General features: G+C 38.6%; 1 non-coding gene across 1 annotated transcript; it reads right to left on the bottom strand.

Annotated features, from left to right (window-relative positions):
• Nucleotides 1–5196: 5196 nt before the first annotated feature.
• On the bottom strand, nucleotides 5197–5358 carry LOC136404504 (U1 spliceosomal RNA). The gene has a single exon (XR_010751272.1). It is a non-coding gene; the product is annotated as a U1 spliceosomal RNA (small nuclear RNA).
• Nucleotides 5359–26692: the final 21334 nt, after the last annotated feature.

The raw sequence follows: 26692 nt of genomic DNA, 5'->3' as shown, positions 1-26692 counted from the left end.
TTTCATGCTAATTCAACTAAGTTGGAATATTGAATCACAGTGGTATTTCATGAATAGCAACATATTAAAATAGGTAAAATTTTAAATGATTTCTGAAGAACTCGTAACATAAGGAGATGTAGATAAATGTGTTAGCAGCAGTTTATTTTGGGCCAACCTGGGCACAGTGTGAAGTAAGAATAATAGTAACAAAACCCAGAATCCATCCATACAATTGCTTCCAAATAGAAACACACAGGAGGTGACTTGAGTAGCTCATATTCATTTGTAATTCAGCATATTCTCATTAAGTGACTGCTAGACATTCTTCTGGGCACTGGGAAACATCAGTGAAGATAACATATAAACTCCCTGAATTCGGATTCTCCAAGGGGAAACTAAGGAGCAAGCAAACAATCCATGATCTAGCACTGACTGCTGCTGAGAAAAGTAAGGAAAGGAAGTCTGTCAGTTTCCCAGAGCTGCTATAACAAATTACCACAAACTTGGCAGCTTAAAACAACATAAATGTATTCCCTCACAGCTCTGGAAGCTGGAAGTTCAAAATTAAGGTGAAGGCAAGGCCACGCTCTCTCTGAAAGGCTCTAGGGAAGTTCAGTCCTTGCTCGCCTCTTCCAGAGTCTGTAGCTCCAAGCGATTCTTGGTTTTGTGGCAGCATAACTCTAATCTCTGTCTATGTCCTCACACGGCCTTCTTAATTACATCTGCAAAGACTCTTTTCCCAAGTAAATTCTCTTTGAGAGGTCCCAGGATATGGATATATATTTTGGAAGAGAATGGGGTTACCATTTAGCCCTCTATCATAGGGAGGTAGAGAGTGGTGGGGCCAGTGAGGCTTTTAAACATATTTGCCAGGGGAAGTCTTTCTGAAGTTCTGATGCATGAGCAAAAATATTAACTGAGGGACCACATCATATGTCCATCTGAAGAATGAGCATTCCAATCAGAAGGAACTATGAGTACATATAGTATAAAATGGACATGAAGTAGGCCTTTGTAAGAATAGAAAGGTGAATTGGAGTCACGTAGGGGAGAAAATGCAAGGTAATAAGGTTGGAGAAGTACCCAGTGGCCACAGCACACAGGTTTGTGTGTGACTAGGAACTGGAATATTTGGAGGTTGACACATGTGGTCATTAAGTCATTGCTCATGCTTTGTCCCTGGTGCCATTTTCTTACTGTCCCAGATCACTGCCTTGATGTTTTCTGACTACCAAGAGATGCTCAATCTCATGTCAAGGCTCCTGTTCCTGCCTTCAGGAATGTCCTTTGCTCCTTTGTGTTCACCCCACCCTCCTGTGTCTCTGGTCCCCTTTAGGTGTCTGGTTGAGGGAAGAAGCATTCCCCAAGCTGTTCTTTCCAGGTCACCCGTGCTGGTCTGGCTCAATATACTCACCAAACTGCTTTCAGCTTTCTAAGGTCTATCTTCATTTTATGGTTACATTACCTTTTCTTCTTGAGTGCAGGTAGGTCTTTTAAGGAGAAGCTTATTAGTTTTTCATATATTTCCAATTTTAGCAGTAACTGTAGATTGTGTACAAAAGCAGTGCTAGCTTTTGAGGCATGCTGGTTTCTTTTCATTGTTTCTTAGCTTGGATACCATTTCCATCATTTATTTGTAACTTCCACCCATAACAAGCAGTGAGCTTCCACTAGCTGAGTGACATCACTTTCTTTAATGTACTGGAGAACGTCAAAGACCGAGGTTGTGGATCAAGTGGCTTTGTGGGAGTGCAGGGAGCTGAAAGTCTTACTAGAACACAGAAGCCGTTTCCTTGGTTTCCACTGCACAGTTAACATGAGGATGTTCTTTGGGTGAAGAAGGAAGAGTCTGTTGATGACACTCTGTCACTCATTATAACATACAGAGCTTCCATGAACATAGAAGAAAGAGCTGAGAAAATGTGATATTTGAAATGTTTGGGATGTTAAATGGAGCTGCTTTGACTTTGCAGTTTGAAAATGTATCTATCATCCTAATTAAAATCACCCTGAATATTAGATTAAATTGAAGTAAATAACTGGAGTAAATTTATTTTATGTTTTTTTCTAATCAATTATGTCTAGTAATGAGTAAATCAAACACTCGTCCCCTCCCCCACCCACCACACACACATTTTTTTTCTTTTGGCTTGGAATCGAAGCTAGTTCTTATCACCCAGGCCATTGGAAGTGAGGGGACTTAATAATTTCTTTTTATTCTTGCACTAAGTTTTCCTCTCCTCTAGGAATGTGGGTGAAAAGATAATAATTATCAGGTCAATATAAATCTTCTCTTCCCAAGACTTCAATAAAAGCAATACAGCAATTTTTTCTTATTGTGTTGTATTATGGAATATTATCAAAGAAAGAATGTTCAAAGGTGACTTTACAAGAGAAAAATATATTCTTTTTAATGATTGCTATGACCTTTGGAAACATTTTGTAAGATGTACTTAGATTGCTTCTGTTCAGGCAACAGAACGCCATCTATTTTCGGTCCTGTAACTTTTGACCAAGCACTTCAGCTGTGGCTCATTCTCATGACAGCACATTGAGCAGAAGCCCCGGCTTCTGCCTATTGTGTGCCACCAGGAGGAAGGGTTTGGGCACCTCAGCTCAACTGCAGGTCATAGGTGAACAGTCCTGAAACATTTCTGGAGCCACTCGGGTAAAACAGTCTTTGGAAATCGTATCCTGTGGTTTTTATAGTGGCATTGTACCAAAGGAAAAGAACTGAACAGGTAACCTGATTCAGACACTTCTCTCCAGCTGAAACTTCAACATTCCATCACAAAGTTACTTCCTTTCTTCCGACATGAGAATAGGACAGGAGGACCATTCAAGGTTTAAGTACAGAGTACAAAATTGTTTCCTTGCTTTTTCCCATGAAAAAGACAGTCAAACTCATTTTCTTATTAGAATAAAAAGTGAGGACCTTTCTTGTAACTCTGCATTAAGACATAGCAGAGGCAACCCCAGCCACAACCCAATCTGTATAATTTGGAAGTAATGCAGGTCTCAGCTAGTGCAGAGAACATTTTCTTCCATTAAGCAGCAGGAGGAGGACATAAAGTTTTGCATGTTATTCTGGGTAGAATTTAACAAGGGAAAGCATTAATTGGAAGGAAAAATATGGTTGTTCTCCAGAAATATCACATGCATTTATGTTATTGGTCCTTCTCATACAAAGGGAGGTAATGATTAAAATAGAGCAAACCAAAATAAAAGAACAATGCAATATTATGCAACTGATGTTATTATGATTTTTTTAAAACTGTTGAAATATAGTGTATAGTGTTTAAAAGTATATTTATAAATTAGAAGCCATTGGTTGGTAAACATCGTTAAGCAAGTTTCTTTGCAAGGATTTAAAAGGTCACTGAAAATACCAAAATCATTACAAATTGCTAGAAAGTTTGCCGTAAAGGCTAGTGTGAAAGGCCTGTAACCATTTCCATCTGTTCAGGGCACACTTGAAAAGAGTCTGGGAACTTAGCAATGGTAGGAAGTTACCTGTGATGATACTGTCTTTCTTGTGAGAGCTGTTTAATTTGAACTGTGCTGTGTGGGAACCAAAAATATATATTTTCATAAATATTTAATAGATTTTTTTTCCAGTTGAGATACCCACACACACATATGACAGTTGGCCATTAAAATCTATTTTCAATTCTGTTTGGCATTCAACATAGCTATCAGGTAGACTTTGGTCTGATGTGCACAGTAACACGAAGATGAGACATTTGAAGTGATAATGGGAGACATGGGTTTTGAGCTGGAAAGTTTTTTAGCAGCAGTGATTTACTGGCATATTCTTTAGAAAACACTAGTGGAAAGAAAATGAAAATGTGTTCTAAGGTGTGTAATTGCCAAGAAGTTGCCACACATATTTGAAAAATCACTGCTTATGTGCTCAGGTGCCATTATCTTGAAAACTCTAATAGCCTTTTTGCATTTTTGTTTTCAAACTTTAATTGCATGGTTTTTGCAGCTGTGAGACAAATTTTCAATTGCATATTATTTCTATTTGGTAGTGTACCAAGGATGAGTACAATTAAGAGAGAGTTTTAGGTTCCTCTAGAAAGTATATCTTGACTTACCCTCTCTGTTTTCCTGGGCATAAATAGAAATCACAGACTCAAATATGTTATGTTGCCTAGCAGAAATGCTTACTTAGGAAAGAGGCCAAATTCAGTAGTGTCTTCTCCAGACTTTTTCAGGATTAGATTAATAGAGAATGTGGTAGCAAAATATCAAGTGCGATTTGCCAAGAGCTGTCAATGCTGTTAGAATTCATTTTGAATGATTGGAAATTTGAAAACATGACTACAGGACTTTAAATGAATGCTCTCTGAGGAAAAATAACTAGATAGGGAAAAGATCAATCACCTTTCAATTTCCTAATGAGAAAACACAGTTTCTCTTTTGCATAACTTTTGACTTAGAAAAAGATATTTTCTTTTTAGAGGATGGCATTTTTTTTTTTTAGGGAAAGTATGATAAATTAGCATTACACAGATATGGAGTTACTGTTGGAACCATTGGCATTAGAGTTAAAATTTCTGGAAGACTTTGAGTTCCTTGTTTGTAAACTTTTTTCCTAGTAGAAAAAAAAGAACTAGAAAAGTCTAAGATGATAAATATTTGCTAAATATGTGCTGCTTAAGTGAATATGTATTGTGGGAATTTGACAAGAAGAAAAACTGGAGAAATTGCACCTACAGATCCTTAAGGGAAAAAATAGAAAAAAATATGTATACATTTTTCATACCGCTTCTTTTTTTGTGAAATTGGAATTAGGAGATCTCACTCTATAAAAAGGAAGTAGTTTTCTGTTGTTTTTAATGATGGACAGAAGTTTAATAGCTGAGCAAGTAAGTTAAACATAGATGTCAGACAAATATGAGTTTATAGATGACCAATGAAATAAAAAAAGTTGGCTAATAGATGTCCTTATCTAATATGTATCATTTTTGCCATTATTTAATGAATTATTCTGTAAATTGGTTGCAAATCAAAGCTGTATTGGCTTAAGGGGAAATGGGGAAGTATTGACTAAGAATAAAAACATGTGTGGCAGATGACGCCAGGGTCTAAAACACCAGGAGGATTTACCTTTCATCTTCTCTCCTGTGGCTGCTTTCTTCTACATGTTGGCCTCTTTTCTCAGACTGGGCCTCCTCGGGGTTAAGCAGAAACAGGGATAGTTTTTTTTTGGAGAGCATGAACGCAGTCCCCCACTACCACAAATTATGCAGTCGAGTTTCCCACATTTGGGGAAATCGCAGGGGTCAGCACATCCGGAGTGCAATGGATAAGCCTCGCTCTGGGAAAACCACCTTTGTGATCATGGTATTTCCCTTGCCAGGTAAGTATGGGGGATAGTTGATATTTCTCAAATCATTCATCAAATAGAATGAGAAGCTTAGTTTTGTGGGGGTTTTTGTTTTGTTTTGTTTTATTTTAGGTGAGAGGAGGGGTGATAGTGAGGCAGACTTCCACATTTGCCCAAACCAGGATTCACCTGGGATACCCCGTCTTGGGCTGATGTTCCCATATAGAGCTATTTTTAGTGCCTGGGGCTGACATGCTCAGAGCAACCAAGCCATCCTGAGTACCTGAGGCTACACTCTAACTAATTGAGCCACTGGCTATGGAAGGGGAAGAGGGAGAGAAAGGAGAGGTGGAGGGGGACAAAAGCAGATGGTTACTTCTCATGTGCACTCTGACCAGGGATTGAACCAGGGATGTCCATAGGCATTGCTCTATCCACTGAGCAACCAACCAGGGCTGAGGAGCTTAACTTTTATTTCCAAGTTCATCGTTCACAGGGAAGAGCTGATTGTCTGACATTTGGTCAAATGTTTATCCAGTGACCAGTTAACTCTTGCCAGGATTTTGTATAAGCCCAGAGGTGCTAGTGGCTCACAATTAAATAAACTTCAGTGGTCAAAGAGGAAGAGGTTAAATCATGCAGCTCCCAGCCAAACATGCCGTTAAAGAAGGGGAGAAATAGATGGCCCAAAAGAAGGGAATGCTGTTCTAAGCAGACAAAGTTATATACTAGACATTTACTACTTAATAGACTTAACTTTGATTCAGGGTTTATTACTCTTAAATGCAAGCTTTTTCTTACGGAGGAATGTTGTTTAGTAATACATATTTTAAAAACAAAAGAACTAAGCTAAGGCAAATATTGAGAAAATATTAAGACTATAGTCTCAAAACTGTATAGCAAGAAACTATGAAGAGATATTGTATAACTTGATTATAAGTAAGATATACAATAGTCAAATAAACAGTTAAACTTTCTCCTCTCACAGTACATATTTGGATGATCTGGACTTAATTTACCAAGAGGTGCTCCAGGAAACTAAGTGACTTATTATAGGCCTGAGACCGCTGACAGTTACCGGTGGTTTGGAGCTCTCACTGTTATCTTGCTGCTCTGGTCTTGATACACTGAGAACTGTTTCAAGGCAGACAACCAAGAGTGAATAGTAATGACTGCTTTGGAGTCAAAAAGGTGGGGCAGCTTTTAGAAACATCTCAGAATGGTGTTATCTCTCATTTAGCTGTGGAAGAAAAAATTGAAATTGATTGTTAAAATGTTTTTGTTAAAGCAGAACATGTTCCCAACTTAATCAAGAACATTCATAATTATGCCACTTTTTTTTTAATTTAATTTAATTTTTTTTTTCTGTATTTTTCTGAAGCCAGAAATGGGGAGAGACAGTCAGACAGACTCCTGCATGCACCCGAACGGATCCACCCGGCACGCCCACCAGGGGGCGACGCTCTGCTCACCAGGGGGTGATGCTCTGCCCCTCCGGGGCGTGGCTCTGTTGCGACCAGAGCCACTCTAGTGCCTGGGGCAGAGGCCGAGGAGCCATCCCCAGCGCCTGGGGCCATCTTTGCTCCAGTGGAGCCTCGGCTGGGCGCTTCTCCTGTGTGCCCTGGCTGGGAATCGAACCTGGGACTTCTGCATGCCAGGCCGACGCTCTACCACTGAGCCAACCGGCCAGGGCCAAAAAATTGAAATTGATTGTTAAAATGTTTTTGTTAAAGCAGAACATGTTCCCAACTTAATCAAGAACATTCATAATTATGCCACTTAACAGAGAATTTAAAAAAATCCTTCAATATTGTTTTAAGTGCAGACTTTAAATAAAAATGAAAACATTATTTTAATAAATGTCTTGTTGGTGTTTTGACTAAAATAAGTACCTTTTAAAATAGATTTTTTTTTTTTACTACAGATATGGATTAAATACTTCACAGTTAGATTATTATATGCTCATAAAATTTAAGCATATTGATGTTTCAGTAAAGATGTAGTTCTCGAGTAGAGGGTCTTTTATTTTATTTAATTTTTTTAGAGATACAGAGAGAGGGATAGATTGGGACAGACAGACAGGAATGTAGAGAGATGAGAAGCATCAATCATTGTTTTTCGTTGTGACACCTTAGTTGTTCATTGATTGCTTTCTCATATGTGCCTTGACCGTGGGCCTTCAGCAGGCCGAGTAACCCTTTGCTCGAGCCAGCGACCTTGGGTCCAAGCTAGTGAGCTTTGCCCAAACCAGATGAGCCTGTGCTTAAGCTGGTGACCTCGGGGTCTCGAACCTGGATCCTGCATCCCAGTCTGACGCTCTATCCACTGCGCCACCACCTGGTCAGGCTTGAGTAGAGGGTCTTATCTAAGTCAACAGTCAGAGAGAAATTGAAAAATTCTCATTAGGAAAGCATGTGTCTATCTTGGAAGTACATTTACTTATTTAACAAACACTTAACCAGACACCTACAAGTGTCAAGCTCTGGGTGAATGCTGTAAGTAGAAAGAGGATTCTCTGATATTAGGAGCTTCTGTATTAATGGCACATACATTCAAGACCGTGGTGCAGCAGACCAAGGGCTGTAATACAGCTTGCAGAAGGTGCTGTGGAATACAGACAAGAGGATTTAAAGAGAGATGCATGCTTTCCACTCAAAGAGATTAAAAACAGTGGGAACATTGAACACTGGTCAAAACCACAATTCCACATACCTCCTGTAATATAATCAGGTAGAAATCTCATTGAGTGCCAACTAGGAAAAGAACAGAACTGAGAAATTTAGATAAATTTTAAAGTTTTAACATTCCTCCAAGTTTAAAAATTTTCCTCCTTGTTCTTGGAAAGTGAGTTGTCACTCTGTGCCCAAAGCTTAATTAGATAAATAGTTTCAAACTAACGATAAAATACTTCTAGTACAGGGACTTTGCAGATAATGGCAATGGATCCAGAGCTTTCTTCTGGTTTTAAGTTTAAGTAAATGTTTCCAACAAACATTCATGGTTGAAGAGGTGAAGCTATAACAGAGACTTTCCTCATGTTATCTGGCCAGTGTTGAAAACATATCAAGTAACTTTTAAGGTTTACTTATTTGGAGAAGATTTCTTTCCAATTAAGGAAAAAAGATGAAAAAGAAAATACTTTAATCAGAAATATTTGACACCATTGATAAGCATTCATATAAAAATTACTTTATTTGTTTAATCTTTTCTTCTTTTTTTATCTTCCACTTAGGCAGAGAACAGCCTGTGAATAGGCATTTATAATCACATTTGCATTATGATAAGACAGAAAGCCTAAATGAAAGCTGGTAAAAAGATAAGGCCTTTTCAGGTTTCTAATAAATGTTTTGGACAATGAGAAAAAGAAAATCCTTAGGAAAAAAATTCTCTTAGAGACCTAGAACCATTGTTGGATGCAATGCCGGTTGTCCAATGACTATACAGAAGTACATATTCATTCAGAACATTCAAATTTCATATTATGTGTAGATAATGATGGTGACAGAATGGCCAAAGTTTTATTTTTTAAATTATTTTCCTTTAAAATTTCTTAGTAATTGAATTTGTAATCAAGTGCACTGCAGAAAAATTATGTGAATGAACATAAAATGACTAAACACAGAAAAATAGAAATTTATAACACCAATAGAACAAGTTGGTGGTTGGTTAGGGAATAATGCATGCATTATGACATTACGTATATGTAAAATGTACTGTGTTATATTATATGTAAGAGAACAAAGCATTTTGTGTTGTTAGCTACAATAAAACAATTTGGGGATGTGATTCTTTCTCCTCGGTGGGCTTTCCCCACATGGAAGAGAGGCTCAGAATAAGCTGCTCTGGCAAGTATATGTTTAGATATTAAATATACGTGTTGTCTTATTTTTCTATTTCACAAGAAAAAATAAGTTAGGTGTGATTGGTGAACAAAAATCTATAAAAGAGCTTGGTTGCAGAGAGAGAGAGTTGTAGAAATGATAGTGTTAGGGGGCGGGGCCTCAGCAGTGGAGTACTCAAGACAATCCAGGGAACACATAGCAGAGCTCACATGGTGTAAAGGTGAATTTCATGTGTCAACCTGACAGGGCCACAGGGTGATGGAGCTATTTCAGGGGTCGGGAACCTATGGCTCGCGAGCCAGATGTGGCTCTTTTGATAGCTGCATCTGGCTTGCAGATAAATCTTTAATAAAAAAAATAATAACGTTAAAAATATAAAACATTCTCATGTACTACAATCCATTCATTTCCTACAGCTCATGTTCATGGTTGTGGGTGGCTGGAGCCAATCACAGCTGTCCTCCGGGACAACAACAAATTTTTATTGGAAAATGAGTAACGCACACAGGTTGTTGTATGGCTCTCACAGAATTACATTTTAAAATATGTGGCGTTCATGACTCTCTCAGCCATAAAGGTTCCCGACCCTTGAGCTATTTGGTTAAGCATTATTCTGGGTGTGTCAGAAAGGGGGTTTCTGTATGAGATTAACATTTGAATCAGTAGACTGAGTAGAGCAGATTGCCCTCCCCAGTGTGGTTGGCTCTCACTCATTCCTTTAGAGCTCTGAATAGAACAAAAGATGGGGTAAAAGAGAGCTAGTCCTCTGTCTGACTACCAAGCTGGGACGTCATTCTTCTTTTGCCCTTAGACTGACACCATTGATGCTCTTGGTCCTCAGGACTTCACACTTGGACTGGAGCTGCACCGTTGGATTTCCTTGGTCTCCAACTTGCAGATGTTATATTATGGAAGTTTTCAGTTTCCATAACCATGTGAGCCAATTTCCTATTGTTAGATATAAAAATAAACTTTCTAGAGAACCTTGACTAATATGATACATAAGGCAAATACTGAAGGGACGGATGTAACAGATTCGAGTATCTGCAGCAGAGGGCTTGCTGTGGGTCATGGCAGTGCTAGTGTTCTAGGCATGGCCTCTAGCTCTCTGTACGTCCTTGGAATGTCTACTTTCACACCAGCATGAACAAGAGAGCTAAACTTCTAAATCTAGATGCCTATGACTCAGAGTCATCGGGGGTTATTGCAATAAACAAAATGCTTCAAGTTTATGCTTTGACCTTCAAATATAACCCCAAATACAATTAATTTGTCTCAAATATGCAAATCAATTCAACAATGAAAGCAGATCCTTTTATTTAGTAATAATTCAGTTTTTCATTTTAGATCTCAATGGCTTGTCACAAAGGCTTGATTACAGTCATCACTCAAGGATTATGATGGTGTCCCACTATTTGTCTAGTGCAGATTTAATAAATGACACTTTGTGTCATTTTCTTGTTTTATGTTTTAAAGCCACAGCCCTTCTTTGATACGTGGTTATTCCCTTCAATAAAGAATCGTGGTCCAGTTAAAGATTTATCTAATAGAGTGATTATAGTCCATTTGTTATGCTGGTGATTTCTATGCAATTGCACGTGAGACACAAAAAGCAACAGGGTTTGAGTTCGACTTTCTCCCTTATCTGTGGGGAAAGCTGGCTTTTGGCATAAGTTCTAGCCAATAATTTACCATTGTACTTCTGATCACAGTGCCACATAATTTTTATTTCAATTCAACCTTTGTGACTAAGACAAGATTTAGGATGAAACAGATATATCTTCAATCGACAGAAAACATATGAATTTTCTTTCTAACTATGGGGATCTACTTACTGGCCAAAAATGGAAGGAGAACTTTGGTTACCAATTTTCTGCTTTTGGAGATTTTACCTTTTTAACTATTAATAAGTTGAGCTATGAGGTAATAAATACATTTAATTTCAAACATGTGTGGAAGACTGAAATACAGTGAAAAAAACCTTTTAAAATAACAATTTAATTGACTTTTTTTTTTCTTTACTGAAGCAAAGACATACCAATTATTTAGTCAACTTTGGTTAGGAAATTATTAGCTGTACAACTTCCAGAAAAAGGCAACGACCTCTCACGAACTGGAAGGTGATTTAAATGCCCTCCATCCAGTTTGTTTTTTAGTACAACTAAACAAATCCAATGTGTGGGAGATTAAGTTGATTTTCACTACTTTTTTTAGCTTATAAACAAAAAGTCACACTTTGTGACAAGGTTGAACTGATTGAACGGTTGTTCTGGTGGAGAAACCCGATCTTTACTGTGCTGGACAAGTACAGGCAGGCCAGCCTGTTGCACATAGTTCAGCTGAGTTCCATTCATTCTTTATTTCCTGGGAGTCAGGCATTTTGTCAAGTGAAGGGGTAAAGATGAATAAGAAATATTTATCCTCAAGAAGAAAATCACTTTTTTCAGGGAATCTGAACTAGTGCCACAATGTCTCCTGCAAGTGGAAGCATGCAGTGTGAGAGTGAAGACGCTGGTGTGACAGGATGAGGGTCACCCGCTGGGGGAGCACCCAGAGAGGGGTGGAGTGCTTGCTGGAGGAGGAAAGCTGGGCCGCACCTTGAAACCGAGACATTGAGGTTTAGAGGAAGAGAGCACAATGGCTAAGGCAGAGAGCCAAGAGCCATGGCCAGCAGGAGCAGGTGGACATGCCCTCAGAGTTGACCTCACGACAAGGGACAAACTAGATGAGGTTGGACCAGCAGGTGGGGTCAGACTACAGGGGTCCTGTGTGCCATCTGGGGGCAATTGATGAACTCTGTTGGGGGAGCATGATAGGATTTTATTTGTACTTTGGAAAAACAATTATTGCTAGTGGTTTTATGAAAGCTGAAATTTAAAGGGAAAAAATCTGGAGTTAAGGTCCAACTTAAGAAAGCTTCGATTTCAGAAGCACAAAGAGAAAAGAGGTAATATATTTTACTCAAAAAAATTAGCTGGTTAAATCAGTAGCTTGGTAATTGACTAGATGTTGGACAAGAGCATATAATAATAATACTAACAACAATAGTTAATATTAATCGTAGTTCTTTAAGCTTCAGCATAAGTGGGATGAATGAGAGAAGGCATTTGCCATTTATTCATTTATTTACTTATTTATCTGTTTATTTGTTTTATCCTTTAGAACTTATGACCTAAAGAGGGAGATAAATAAGTAAATCAAGGATTACTATATATTTTATGTTAAATACATTTTTACTAAAAACTGAAAGATCTCAAGGAAGTACCCTTACATAACAGATGTTTTTAAATTATTCTACATACTATCTCATATAATAACTAACCATTATTATTATGGCATTATGGTGATTGCCACTTACTTAAGCAAATAACATAAACAGCTGTCATTATTTTAACAGAATAGAATTAAATGTTGATAAAGGTTGAAATAAATGTTCATCTAGAGGTGACTTATGTGCTAAAGTTTTAAACTGACTTGCTCTTTTTTAACTCACAAACGCCTGCCTGCCCACATGCCTGTGAGATTCATCTTTGTCACCAATGTCCCATCAGACATTTGAGGAATTTCATCAATGTCAGACAAGAACCATTTGTAGCATTGAATGAGAACAACTTTGAAGCTATACCTCATGTAATTCAGTTTCTGGTGAGCTGGAAATGTGCAGGCTAGACGACAGAGCTCTATTATAGGATGAACAGGGTGACTGCAAACAGGGCAGAAAAGAAATTCTCTAAGGACATCTGGAAGCCAATTGCCTGCAATGCAGCACAGCCCTTGGCTGCTATGAAACAGGCGAGGCAGACAGATCAACCTTAGGTACAGCAATCAGAGATGGGGCAGTAGGGAGGGAGGGGGCTATTAGTTGAAGAAATAGAAAACAAAGTATAGTCACTACTGGGCTGACTTCCGGTAAACCTCAGGATGAAATGTATTTCTTGACCATGGCTATGTTAACATCACAATAGGGTGGTTCATCTGTTTAAATCACTGCTTTAAAATATTGTTCAAGTTCTCTGACAAACTTTCTGTTTGTAAGATGTGGTAAAGAATTACTGTAAGTAAGTTTGCAATTAAAGCACGAATCAGAATAGTACACTTCCTTAGAGACATTTGGGGTCCTGAGCTAGGTCTCAGAATTATAATGTTCCAATTTATACATGACACAAAATAAGACCCAGAGTTAGAGAAGGCAGAAGAGCATTTTTTTTTTTCCTCTAAAGTTTTTGCATATCTTTGCTTGTTTAGAATGGGTCAGAAAAATTAAAGAAATAAAACCTGACAAAAAATGCGGGCAGAACCTCCTTGTTCGCTATGTTCATGGCAGCATGAGGTAAGTTTTTATATTTCCCTTGAGATGCCTCCACAAGGAGTCTGGGGCCTCTGTCCTTCCTAGATTTGCAAGGACTCAGCTATGTGCCCACAGCAATTCATTCCAACCTCCTGGATTCAGTTCTTCCATCTGTCAAATGGGCATGACAAAGTTCTCATCTTACTGGTTTGTGATGGGGTTTAAATGAGTTAACTTATGTGCCCCACACATCATGAACACTGAGTAAGTGTTATTATTATATAAAATGAAGAGGGTTATTAATTTTCACTGTTTCATCCAGCTCTGAAGTGGAACAGTATTGTGTAAAACAGTTTTAGTTTGTGCTATTTGCAAAGAACAGAAAATTTCATTTTGTGCTGGAATGACTCCATATATTTAAGTGTGTAATCTAGATAAGATTAAAATCTTATAAACTAATAAATAAGGTAGCTACTAATGAGGCTGCTATTAAGACTGAGTTTTTGAAGGCTGAAAGGGGCCTTACTTGCTTACCTTGTTTTATAAAACTTCCTCTTTGTGTAAATGGTTGAAGAAAATGAATTACATTTACAAATTACATTTACAAGTGTAAGATGAAAGCATTTTAGTTTTATAAAATACATTGTAATCAGTTTTAAGACAAAGCTTATATTTTTATTAATGATTAAGAATTCCCTGGCAGAGATGCAAAGGTGCCATTTTATTTTGAATTTTATCATAGTATAAAAACTATGGGCACTGTCGATGCAATCACAGAACATTTTAATAAAAGAAAAGAAAAACAAGGAGTGGATTAAGCTATCCGTTAACATTGAGTCTGTGTCCACTCATTTTTTTTTCTCTTGAAAACAAACAATTCATTTTAGAGTCAGTGGCTACCTGGCCAAAAGGACTCATTATCTCATGATTATTATGGAAATTTGGACAGCTCCATAAATCCAGGTACTGAAATGTGTCATAACATGAAAGTGATTTCAGGAGCAAGGGATTATTTTTTCTGTATGCAGTGTCTGGCTTTTATTTCTGAAATAAGCATTTAAAATGGTCATTTAGAAATAAATCTTCATTGGTGATGTCTATAAAGAAAGAATGAAAAGGGATTCTGTTATCACCCTACTGATAAACAGAGAAGTTGTTTCTAATGAGCAAAGTTATCAGAATGATGTTTTATGCTTTTAATTTTTCATATTTCCTCTTTATAATTGTTGGTGGAAAGAACCAAATTTGAGTAAGCAAACAAAATAAGTTTGGACTTGCTTCTATTTTTCATTTAAAAGAGTCTTTGGACTGATTGTTGAGCATGCACGAGGTCTTCTTTATCCAGTTTAGATTGCATGTTATTGCGATTAACTGCATTTCAGCTCCTATAATAAGTGGGTTCTGATTTTTCAGTATTGAGGTAAGAGGATAACTATGTAGAAATAAAAGGTTTGTGTCTGTGTGTGTGTGTGTGTGTGTGTCTAAAAAGAAAAAAGAGATTTTAGAAGCCAAAGGGAATTGTTTTTATTTATTGTAAGGAAATAATTCATATAGTTTTAAACATCAGATTCTAAATGAAGCTGTAGTTCTTACTCACTAACCTTGACATCTACCCTGGATAGAAGGTATCACTGACTATTATAATATTCTTTACCTCATGCATATTTAAACCAGAATCCCTACTATTCCCACCTGTTAGATATTATCATGGAACCATATAGGTCTCATTTGTGGCAATTATCACAGTTATAAATTCACTTCTGTTATTTTGTTATTAATACCCATCTTGCTCATTAGAATCTAAAAATCTATAAATAGAAAACTGTGGTCCGTTTTGCCAACAATTATTACCTGGCACCTAACACACACACACACACACACACACACATACACACACACACACACACACACACACACACACACACACACGAAGAAAGGGAGAAGTATCTCTACTGCATCTTTTTATTTTTAATTTTTTTCTATATTTTTCTGAAGTGAGAAGGGGAGAGGGGAGGCAGACAGATGGACTCCCACATGCACCTGACTGGGATCCACCTGGCATACCCACCAGGGGTGATGCTCGGCCCCTCTAGGGCATTGCTCCACTGCAATCAGAGCCATTCTAGCACGTGAGGTGGAGGCCATGGAGCCATCTTTAGTGCCCAGGCCAACTTTGCTCCAATGGAGCCTTGGCTGCAGGAGAGGAAGAGAGAGACAGAGAGAAAGGAGAGGGGGAAGGGTGGAGAAACAGATGGGCACTTTTCCTGTGTGCTCTGGTAGGAAATCAAACCCAGGTCTTCCACACGCCAGGCCGACACTGTACTGCTGAGCCAACTGGCCAGGGCCTCTACTGCATCTTCTTATAAGGGCATTAATACTATCAAATCAAGGCCCCAATTTATGACCTCATTTAACCTTAATTATTTCCTTAGAGACTTTATCTCTAGAGGCAATGAGGATTAAGGCTTCAACATATTAATTTAAAGTTGACAAAAATATTAAGTCCATAACAGATAGTATAGGAAAAGCCTTAAGAGGAAAGCTCTTTTAGGAAGCAAGGAATAGCCAACTGTTTCAATTTCTATTTGTATGTAACAGAATAAGGAAATCATTGGGTTTGGCACAATCAGTTTCAGTGGCTTGGTAAGAGGGAAAGATAGACTGAAATGAGTAGAGAAGTGGAAACTGTAGACCAGAGATAACAAGTAGGCAACATAAAAAGCATGGTCCTTAAGAGGAGCAGAGAAATATGAGAGAATCTGGAAGACAAAAATGTCGAGAGAGTTTCTTCTTTTTATTTTCTGTTTATTTTATTTATGGTAGATACTTGAACTTGATTGTGTGAAGAAAAAGATCCAGTAACTACAGAGACTGAGTAATCAGGAGAGAACAGAGGTCACTCCAGGAAAACCTTTGAAAGACTAAGATGGGAAGATTCTTCACTGGCTAGGAAATAGGATACTTACTCCCTTTTCACAAGAAGAAGGAAATAAGGTCTGGGTGAAAAGGCAGGAAATAGGAAGATCAGATACTGTCTAAGGATTTTCTCAGTGAAGTACTAGGTAATGTGCTCAGCAGAAAAAAGGAAGTGTAGAATTTGAGGAGTGAGAAAAAGACATGAAACAGCCTTTCCAAGGAGTGGAGTGTGTTTCATTACAGATAAATAGTAATTTGAAGCAGGATTATAAATGTAACCAGCAGAATGAACAAAATATGAATACTTTTCTAAATACCAAGGATGTATCAAAGAAATCCCCCCCCCCCCAGAGCTTGAAAGAGGGAGAGGTGATTTTATTAATGCAATTGAGAAGTGAATTTGGACTCACGGCTGGTGTTGAATCACTTTTTGTGTCATTTTATTCAGCAATTCTTAACCGTATGAGTGGGGACATAGAGAGGTCAGATGATCATTAAATTAATGGCTGCTTAATATTTTCCAGGTGACTGTGATGGAGGAATAAAGAAGGAGAGTGAGTGTTCTAATAAGAGATTAACTGTAATGATGAGCCATGAATTCCAACTTGAAGAAGAAGAAAAAAAATCATAATGAAGAAAGGAGGAGATAGTGGAAATAGATCGGAGGTCTTCATGACTCCTAGTTGTTTTCCTGGGAAGACTTGTGCAATAAGTTTTAAGAATAACAACTAGTGTGACAATCAAATATTTGATTTTGAGAGTGGGGCAGCTTTAGTGCAGGACAAATATCAAATAAATCTCAGGTGTAAAATTTGGTTGATTTAACTCATGAACTCACAGTTTATAATCTTGGGATAGAAGATGACTGACCTTTCTGAAGATAAAATGAGGCCAACCCTGAGTCTGTGTGCCTGTAGAGTTAGTAAAGTTCCCTGAGGGGGGGAAAAATCATATTTTCAAAGTATTTTTTCTTTGCTTAAAGTATTTAAATCAATTTATATTATAGCAGGCTGTAACTAGGCCCCACCCGTAAAGCAATTACTACATATAAAAATGGTAGTTGTTTACCTTTATTTGAAGAACTGGTTTCTAGACCCCCACCACAAAGTTCAACAGATTGATTTATCAAGTAACCATTTCCCCCAAAATGTACTCATTATAGAACCTACCAGCCTGGTTGAGGTTATTCTTCAGGGTTGGAAAAACTTCTAATAAACTTAAATTTCAAAAGATCCTGGATGGACACTTTTAAATTTTGTTTTACATGGCACCTTACTGATCTTGTTAAAAATTTGTTGGCTGAATACTCAACAAGTCAAACTAGGTGTTGGGAAATTTCCGTCTGTGTTTGCAATTTAAAACTGATTATAAACTAGTCTCAATCTGCTGTTGGGGAAAAAAGGGAGGGGAATTCATGCTTGAGGCATCTGAGGCAGTTCAAAAAATTCTCAGCCCAAATGAGTTCCCCAGAGAAGTTAAAAATTCATCACTGTCCTTCCTCCTTGCTCGCCTTGTTCTTACAAATTCACCTTTGACTATCTTAGAAGTTAGTACCCACTCATCTTAGGTCCCCTGAATCAGAGAGTTTGTAGACATACTTACTGTTTTAGGAATGTCTTACTTTGGTTTAGAAGAAACTTCCTGATAGATGCTGAATGTGCCAAACCAAGGTAAATGCCATCCTCTTGGAAGACGAACTTAACAACAAAGTTAATGCAGCTCTCTCTTTAGAGCTGGTACGTTTTTTAGAATATATTATGAAAAGTCTCCTTTTCTGGTTTCAGAGGCACTAAAGTTATAGATCATAATGCTGGATGATTTTGTAAAACGTTTTAAAAGTTTAGCCTTTGAAAAATCAGGATTTTAGTACAAACATTTGTCCATATGCAGAATTGTTTTCTTTTCTTTTTTGTACTCTCTTATTCCACTAGAAGTAAAAAGTAGGTTTCTCATTCTTATCTTGGCTAGCTTTTGGGAGAGTCTCCTGAGCTGTCTGGTGTGAGTGGGAGAAATTGCTTCTTGATAGATTTGATTTCATCTCCTGGCAAGTGGTATGTGGCTTGTCTCAGAGCCTTGACTCCTCTTGCTAAGGTGCATTTTACTACATAATAGCAGGTCTCTGGCCTTCTAAACTTATGTGGTATATCTACCCCACAGCAAAGCTCATTTTTTGTGGAGAACTGAACTACAAAACTTGCAACAATCTGATAAAACTCCAAAAACAACTGTTGAAGAATGGATGTTCTCCTCACAGAATGGAATATTAGAAATAGACATACAAATTAATTACACATCTATCAAAGTCTCACTGATACACATACTGTGGTAGTATCATATTGAATTAGGGGCAATAAATCTGATAATAATTTTAGCTACCTCTCCATTCTTTGAGCCAGCACTATAGATAACATTGTAGATACAGCTCAATATGTCCTACCATTCTTAGAATTGAGAATCTAGGACAAATGACCATTTACTTTTTGCCTTTCCCCTGCAAGTAAATGACCCAGTGCTTGTCAACACACGTTATTAGGTTATGGAAATAAGAACTATTTCAGTAGGTGGAAGGAAAATGAGGTGTGAAGGGGTGGCCGCATCCAGACCAACATTTTCAAAATGGTTAAAGAGAAACTTGTTTTCTAAAACAAGATAAACCACTGAGTGCGATAAATATTTATGATAAGCATATCCACTTAGGGGTAGAAGGAGTTCCATATGTGAAGTTGTGCTCAAAAGAATAAGAAACTCTTTGAGACTGAGAAGAAGCTAGAGGAAAGGAATTTTATTAAGGGCTCATTTAAGTTGCACTAAATACTATGTTTTACCCAATTCTCAATTTGGAAGCTCTTTTCTTCAGGATAGTATTTGAGTCTCTTCTAGAAGGCAGTAAATCATTCACTCACACAGTATCTGTTATCTCCCTTTATCCAAAGGGTTCTATGAAAATGTAGGAACAATAATTTCTCATGACAACTAGACAGGACCTTTAGTTTTAATTCTAAAAGCCTTCCCATCAAGATCTTAAAGGTTTCCCAAGTAAAAACTAGAAGGATGTTGGGCAGATTATATATATATATATTATGCTCACTTTGTTAAAGATGGCGCTGCCCACGTGGAGGGTGTCGCCCAGGTGATAATAATGTGTGTCTCTGAGGGCTGTGGGCAGGCAGGATCCTTGTAGCCTGGGGCTTGGTTTTAAGACTAAGCCTTTCCCACCCTTTTTGATGTGGGGTGGTGCAATCCCATCATGCCTCTCTAATACTAAGTGACTTTGTATTAGAGACTTTCCTATTTTGTATATTGGATTAAAGGTCTGGATTTCTACATTATAAAATGAGGGCAGATGGGAGCTTGCTCTCTTGGTTCCTGAGATTAACATTAGAAGAGAGAGCAGAGAGGAAAGCAGAGTAAGGCCACATGGAGGAGGCCAGGAGAAGCAGCCAAGATGGCAGAGTATTGAGTGAGAAACCAGTTTGTGCAGAGTTTGTGCAGGGAGAAGGAAGGAGATGGGGAACAGAGGTGAATAAGTCTGGTGAGCTAGAAACCTTTGATTCTAGGAAACTCGGATAAGTCAGTAGCTTTGTGAGCACTGAATGTGAGTGGGTTTTGGAGCCCAGTGTGTGTTTTTACTTGCCCACCAGGTGCAAGCTAGGATTAAAGATGATGGCCCACCAGTTTTTGGCTCAGTTGTTTCTTTACCGACTGTCCAAATCCAGTGCGAACCTGCATGGGCCAGGCGGCTGTGAGGGTGGTCCTGGCCTTGTATACTGGCTTTACAACTTGTGCAAATTAGATATGGAGAAAGTTCAAAAGATAAATTTTATATTATCAAGATATATGGATTTTTATAAAGGGATGGTGGTGGGTAGGAAAAAACCTGAACCTATCAAGGGTAGAACAATAAGAACATTAAAAAACAACAACAACAACAACAACCTAACAGCTTTTCCCAATAGGTGAGCTAACAGAGTCTTGCGAAATGTAAAAGGAACAAATGAGAGACACTCAATCTCATTAATCTTGTTCCATCAGTGGAGAGAAGTTGGATGGGAGGAAACATTTTCAGGGAAGCACTCAGGATAATGGAACAGCTCTGGGCGACATGCTGAATGGTGATCTGATCAAATTACTTAGACTAAAAACCATGAAAAGAATTTCACACTTTGTCTGGCTAAGAAAACAGTTTTATCAAGTGCATGATCTTAAATGTGCTGAAATTTCTTTTTTTCTTTTCTCTTTTTGCTGTCCTGCTTCAGTGGGTATGCTACCTAAAAAAACACGAAAGGCATTGCTGATGACAGTTCTTTAAGTAGAGGGAGAACAAAACATGGCATTAAGGTGTTGAGTTGAGTCTGGGAAGACACTGAAAAACTTGAGCTTTTAAGTGGGTTGGTGTATTAAAAAATATGTATTTCTATTCTTTCCCCTGATAGTTTCAATTTTCCTAATTTTATTCTTTCTTTTTTTATGAATGTTAAAACTGGAGGTTCTGAAATCAGTGTTCATAAGCAGACACTAGACATTCCTGGAACTGCTTTTAAATTATATGCAAAACTTGTAATTGCATGTGTGTATTCATTTTGCAGCAACAAAGAAAATAATACTTTACTGAATTTCAGTTTTTATGACTAAAAAAGGATTCCAAGCACAGTATTGGGTGTGATGTCGTTTGCTGCACTTTGGTTAGAAGCCTCTCTGCCTCCTGCCCTTCTGTTCCTTTGGGTCAAACTCATGTCCTCCCCACCCTCACCCCACCCGCAAGGGTAGCTATCAGAGGATACAAATATTCAAAAAAGCTAAGAGATAAGGAAAAAATTCCTTCTGATCAGCAAATCAGGCCTTTGCTGGCAAAAGCACCTGGGAACTGGCTGCACCCTGTCTGACCTTGAAATTCAAAAGGAGCTTTCTTTTTTTCATCCTACTCGGAGCCACACTTTTCTGGTGCCAAGAAAAGGATGAAGTCTTATACCACGCCCAATAAGAAACTGTCTAAGAGGAATAAGGTTAGGATTTTTTTTCCTTCTGAAATACTGTAAAAATAGCAAAAGGCGTTTCCTTCATTAGGTATTCTTCCCTGGGAATCGGGGTTTAAAATCTTGGTGGCCAGTCACTTTAACAATTAGGACTGAAGAAGGGGTATTGTCAGAGCCACTGTCTCACCAAACTGGTGTGTTAATAAAGAATTCTGATTCTCCAAAAGACAAGCAAAAACTCACAAACCAACCAAACAGACAAGACTACTTCCCAATGAGCATAATGACAAAAACGAGAATAATCACTGAGAAAGCATAAACCCTCTTCAGATTAACAAACAAAACAAAACGTGTTTTCTAAGTAATAATACTCTCTTTTCCCACCACTTTCCCATCTCACGCATCTCCTTCAACCAGAGGAAAACTAAAAAAGACCAAATAGTGTGGGGGGTAAAGATTTCTCATTTTTATAAAATTGGTCACTTTGTATAATTCAACAGATCCTGAGAATGGAAATCTATTTTTGCTAATATATTCATTTAAAGCTATAAATATCTAAGTATGACTTTTCTCTGTCAACTTATGATCTGTATCCTTGTCATTATCATTTAGTTTAAAACCATTTGTTAGTTTTATTGACATTTCTTATTTGACTCATAAATTATTTAAAAATGCATTGCTTAATTTCTAATAGATATATATTTTTCCTATATTTTCCTGTTGTTGTTATTGGTTCCTGGCTTAAGTCACTGTGATCTAATTTATAAAATATTGTTAAGACTAGCTTTACGGCCTTGCATATGTTTAATTTTGGTATATGTTTCACTTGCAACTAAACTTATGTGTAGAATGCATTTGTCATGTGTGTTGCCTATATAAATCAACTGAATTAATCATGTTGTTATTTTATACACTTATGGAATTGATTTTTGTTTAGTTTGCTAACAGTTACTGAGAGAATTGTGTTAAACTATCCCACCATGATAAAGAATTTTTTTTTGCATTCAACCATTACTTAAATATTTTAAACTTATGTTTTTTAGTTTTATGAGAATGTATAAGTTTTCTATCTCCTGGGTTGATTCACATTTTTATTATTGTTTTAGTCCATCTTTCTTTTTAATAATATTTCTTGCCTTCAAGTCTAATTTGATATTAGTATAGCTACATCAGTTTCCTTTTGTTTTAAAGAAAGTTTAATGTTTTTAACATTTGCATGGCATATGTAAAGCCAGTAGGCAAGGCCACCATCACAGCCGCCTGCCTGTGCAGGTTCGGGTTTGATTCGGACAGACAGTAATGAAACAACAGAGCCAAGAACTGGTGGGCCATTAGCTTTAATCCTAGCTTGCACTCAGCAGGTAAGAAATATATGCAGTGGGAAAACACTTTCCTTTCCATTCAGGGTTCCCAAAGCCACTGACTTATCTAAGTTTCCTAGAATCAAAGGTTTGTACTTCACCAGCCTTATATACCTCTGTTCCGCATCTCCTTCACTCTGCACAAACTCTGCACAAACTGGCTTCTCCTTCAGCACTCCACCATCTTGGCTGTTTCTCCTCTCCTACATGTGGCCTTTCTCTGCTCTGCTCCTGCATAGGCTCCTCTGCCCCCATTTTATAGTGTAGAAATCAAAACCGTTAATCCAATATACAAACAAGGAAGTCTCTGATACAAAGTCACTTATCTGAGGCTTAAAACTAAGCCTTAGGCTATAACAACCCTGCCTGCTCACAACCTGTCCCCCACACCCAATGCAAAGTATAAGTGAGCAGACATATATATCATATTTACAAACTTATTTGACCAGCATTCCATCCCTTTTGCTCGCTTACAATCTAAAGCACAGGTATTTCGGCACAAAGAAATTAGGCACATTACACAAATTACAACAATATGACAAACCATACAATTTTAAGTTACAAAGATATACTTCACCAGTCTCTGAGCTCTTTGCCAAAAGCATAAAATGTCCTTGGCCTTCTTTCTACCTATGGGAAAAGCTTTCTGGGGCAGGGGGAGGGCCTACAACAAAGCACCCCTCCCCCATCAGGGTATTTTATTTTATTTTATTTTTTTTGGTATTTTTCTGAAGTTGGAAACAGGGAGGCAGTCAGACAGACTCCTGCATGTGCCCGACAGGGATCCACCCGGCATGCCCATCAGGGGGCAATGCTCTGCTCATCTGGGGCGTTGCTCTGTTGCAACCAGAGTCATTCTAGCGCCTGAGGCAGAGGCCATGGAGCCATCCTCAGCGCCCAGGCCAACTTTGCTCCAATGGAGCCTTGGCTGTGGGAGGGGAAGAGAGAGACAGAGAGGAAGGAGGGAGGAGGGGTGGAGAAGCAGATGAGTGCTTCCTCTGTGTGTCCTGGCCGGGAATCGAACCTGGGACTCCTGCATGCCAAGCCGATGCTCTACCACTGAGCCAACCGGTCAGGGCTCCATCAGGGTATTTTACATTGTCCAAAATCCATAAGTCCATCCAGCAAAGGAGCCAATGCCCACTCAAGTCGTAGTCTAGGAATCAGTCCACACACATGGGGCCTTAGCCACCCTCCTCATCCCTGCCATCCTGGCAAGTCTTACATTGTCCCAAAGAGGAGCACATGGCAATGGCAGTCAGCATTTCCATCTCTGCTCCAGAGAGCTTGATGGTATTCACCCCTATGTCCCAAAATCGCAGACCTACCAGGGGCATAGTAGGTACTCCTTGCTGCTGGGCTCTCACCTTCTGGATACTGCGGATCACAACTCCAGCCCGATTCTCCTCATTCTCCAAAGAGGAACTGAAAACACCAGCTCCTGCTGCCAGGTTTGAGCCCCGGCTGCTGTCACCTTCTGTTCTGAAGGCCCTGCAGCCCCAGCTCCAGCCTCCCGCCGCTGCTGGCTCTCCACAACGTCCAGGGCAATCTGCAACTCACGGACCTGTGCTTCCTTCTCTAGTGGCTGCTCCATTTCCAAGCAAATCTCACAAACCTGATCGGCCTCCTTCTCCTGTGCTTGTTCTAGCTCTCTTTCTCCCACATTTGCTCCAGCTCCTTCCACTGCTCAGTTTGAAGGTCTTGGGCACCCTCTTCCACAGAACTCTCGGTTTCCTCACGCATGGTTGTAAAAGTCAGCCAGCCTACGGCCCCCAAAGGACAGCCATGGGGAACCATAACAGCAGCCAGTCCTCTACTCCACTGCTCAAAGGTGGTAGTGGCTCCATACCAATCTGTATTGAATCCTGCCACAGACTACGCCAAATGTAAAGCCAGTAGCTGCAACCACTATCACAGTCGCCTGGCCTGTGCAGGTTTGCATTTGATTCAGACAGACAGTAATGAAACAACAGAGCCAAGAACTGGTGGACCATTAGCTTTAATCCTAGCTTACACTTGGCGGGTAAGAAGTACACATGGTGGAAAAACACTTCTCTTTCCATTCATGGCTCCCAAAGTCACTGGCTTATCTGAGATTTTCTAGAATCAAAGGTTTGTGCCTCGCCAGCATTATTCACTTTTGTTCTGCATCTCCTTCTCTCTGCACAAACTCTGCACAAACTGGCTTCTCCTTCAGCACTCCACCATCTTGACTATTTCTCCTCTCTTCCACGTGGCCTTTCTGTTCTGCTCCTGCATGGGCTCCTCTGCCCCATTTTATAGTGTAGAAATCAAAACCATTAATCCAATATACAAACAAGGAAGTCTCTGATACAAAGTCACTTATCTGAGGCTTAAAACTAAGCCTTAGGCTATAACAACACTGCCTGCTCACAACCTGTCCCCCACACCCAATGCAAACTATAAGCAAGCAAACATATATCACATTTACAAACTTATTTGACCAACAGCATATATTTTCTCATCCTTTTATTTTAAAATTTCTGTATTCTTAAAATTAAGAATTATTTTTTATTTAAAATTTTTTTTTAATTTTTAATTTTCATTTTAGAAAGGAAAGAGAGAGAGGGAGAGAGAGAGAGAGGAGAGAGACAGAGAGAGAAGGGGGGAGGAGCAGGAAGCATCAACTCCCGTATTTGCCTTGACCAGGTAAGCCCAGGGTTTCGAACCTGTGACCTCAGCATTTCCAGGTTGATGCTTTATCCACTGCACCACCACAGGTCAGACCAAGAATTATTTTTCTAAATTTTTTATTTATTTTTTTAATTTTTTTACAGGGACAGAGAGAGAGTCAGATAGAGGGATAGATAGGGACAGGCAGACAGGAACGGAGAGAGATGAGAAGCATCAATCATCAGTTTTCGTTGCAACACTGTAGTTGTTCATTGATTGCTTTCTCATATGTGCTATGACCATGGGCCTTCAGCAGACTTGAGTAATCCCCCGCTCAAGCCAGTGACCTTGGGTCCATGCTAGAGAGCTTTTTTGCTTAAGCCAGATGAGCCCATGCTCAAGCAGGCTATCCTGGGGTCTCAAACCTGGGTCCTTCCGCATCTCAGTCCAACGCTCTATCCACTGCACCACCGCCTGGTCAGGCCTGCCCCTCTATTTCTTGTGAAGAACTTGGTTTCAGCATATTTCCTCCTTTGAAGATAGCCATTTTTTGTCTTTGCTTTATTAATATTTCTCTCTGTCTTCGATTTTTAAATGTTTGCAATAAAATTTCTGTGTGGTTTTCTTTATATTTACTCTGCTTGAGATTTGCTGGGTTCTTTGAATTCGTGAGTTGATGTTTTTCAGATTCTCATTCATGATTGCTTCAAGTATTGCTTCTAGTTCTTATCTGTCTCTTTTTCATTCTACGACTCCAATTACCATTTTCCACCTTTTAAGCATGTCCCATTAGCTTCTAAGATTATTTTCTGAATTTTATATTCTTTTGTCTTTTTGGTCATCAGCCTTGACCTACAGTTCAGATTATCAATCCACCATATAGCTGTGTCTAATGAACTCTCTATATTGAGTTCTTAGTTTCAGTTCCTGTATTTTTGTAATAGAATTTTAAATTGATCTCTTTTTAAATAATTTAATTTATGGTGAACATCTTCATTCTCCCTTTTATCTTATTTGTTGTGGTTCAGCCATGATGAGTCTATTCCGGGGTCTTCGAATGAGAAAAGGTATAGAATTGAATAAATGATAGACAAAGACTTAAAGATATATACATACCGATGGGTTTGGGAGGATGGCATGGAGAACAGTCTCTACTGTTCCTGAGCCATAACATGACTGCTCCCCAAAGCGCGTCAGTCTTTATTCAGGGGAAAAATGTGGCCCATTAGCAATTCAGTTGTTTCCAAGACAACTCAAAGACAACCCCCATTATAGCTTTCAAATCTAACTTGACACCAATAAGAAACTAGCTTCCAGTCTCTTCTGGAGAACATGAGTGGGACGAGCGAGAATCAGGTATA

Source organism: Saccopteryx leptura, chromosome 4 (assembly GCF_036850995.1).
Source record: "Saccopteryx leptura isolate mSacLep1 chromosome 4, mSacLep1_pri_phased_curated, whole genome shotgun sequence".
Taxonomy (NCBI): Eukaryota; Metazoa; Chordata; class Mammalia; order Chiroptera; family Emballonuridae; genus Saccopteryx; species Saccopteryx leptura.
Note: the sequence above shows the minus strand (reverse complement) of the source record. Positions and strands in the feature narration are given on the sequence as shown.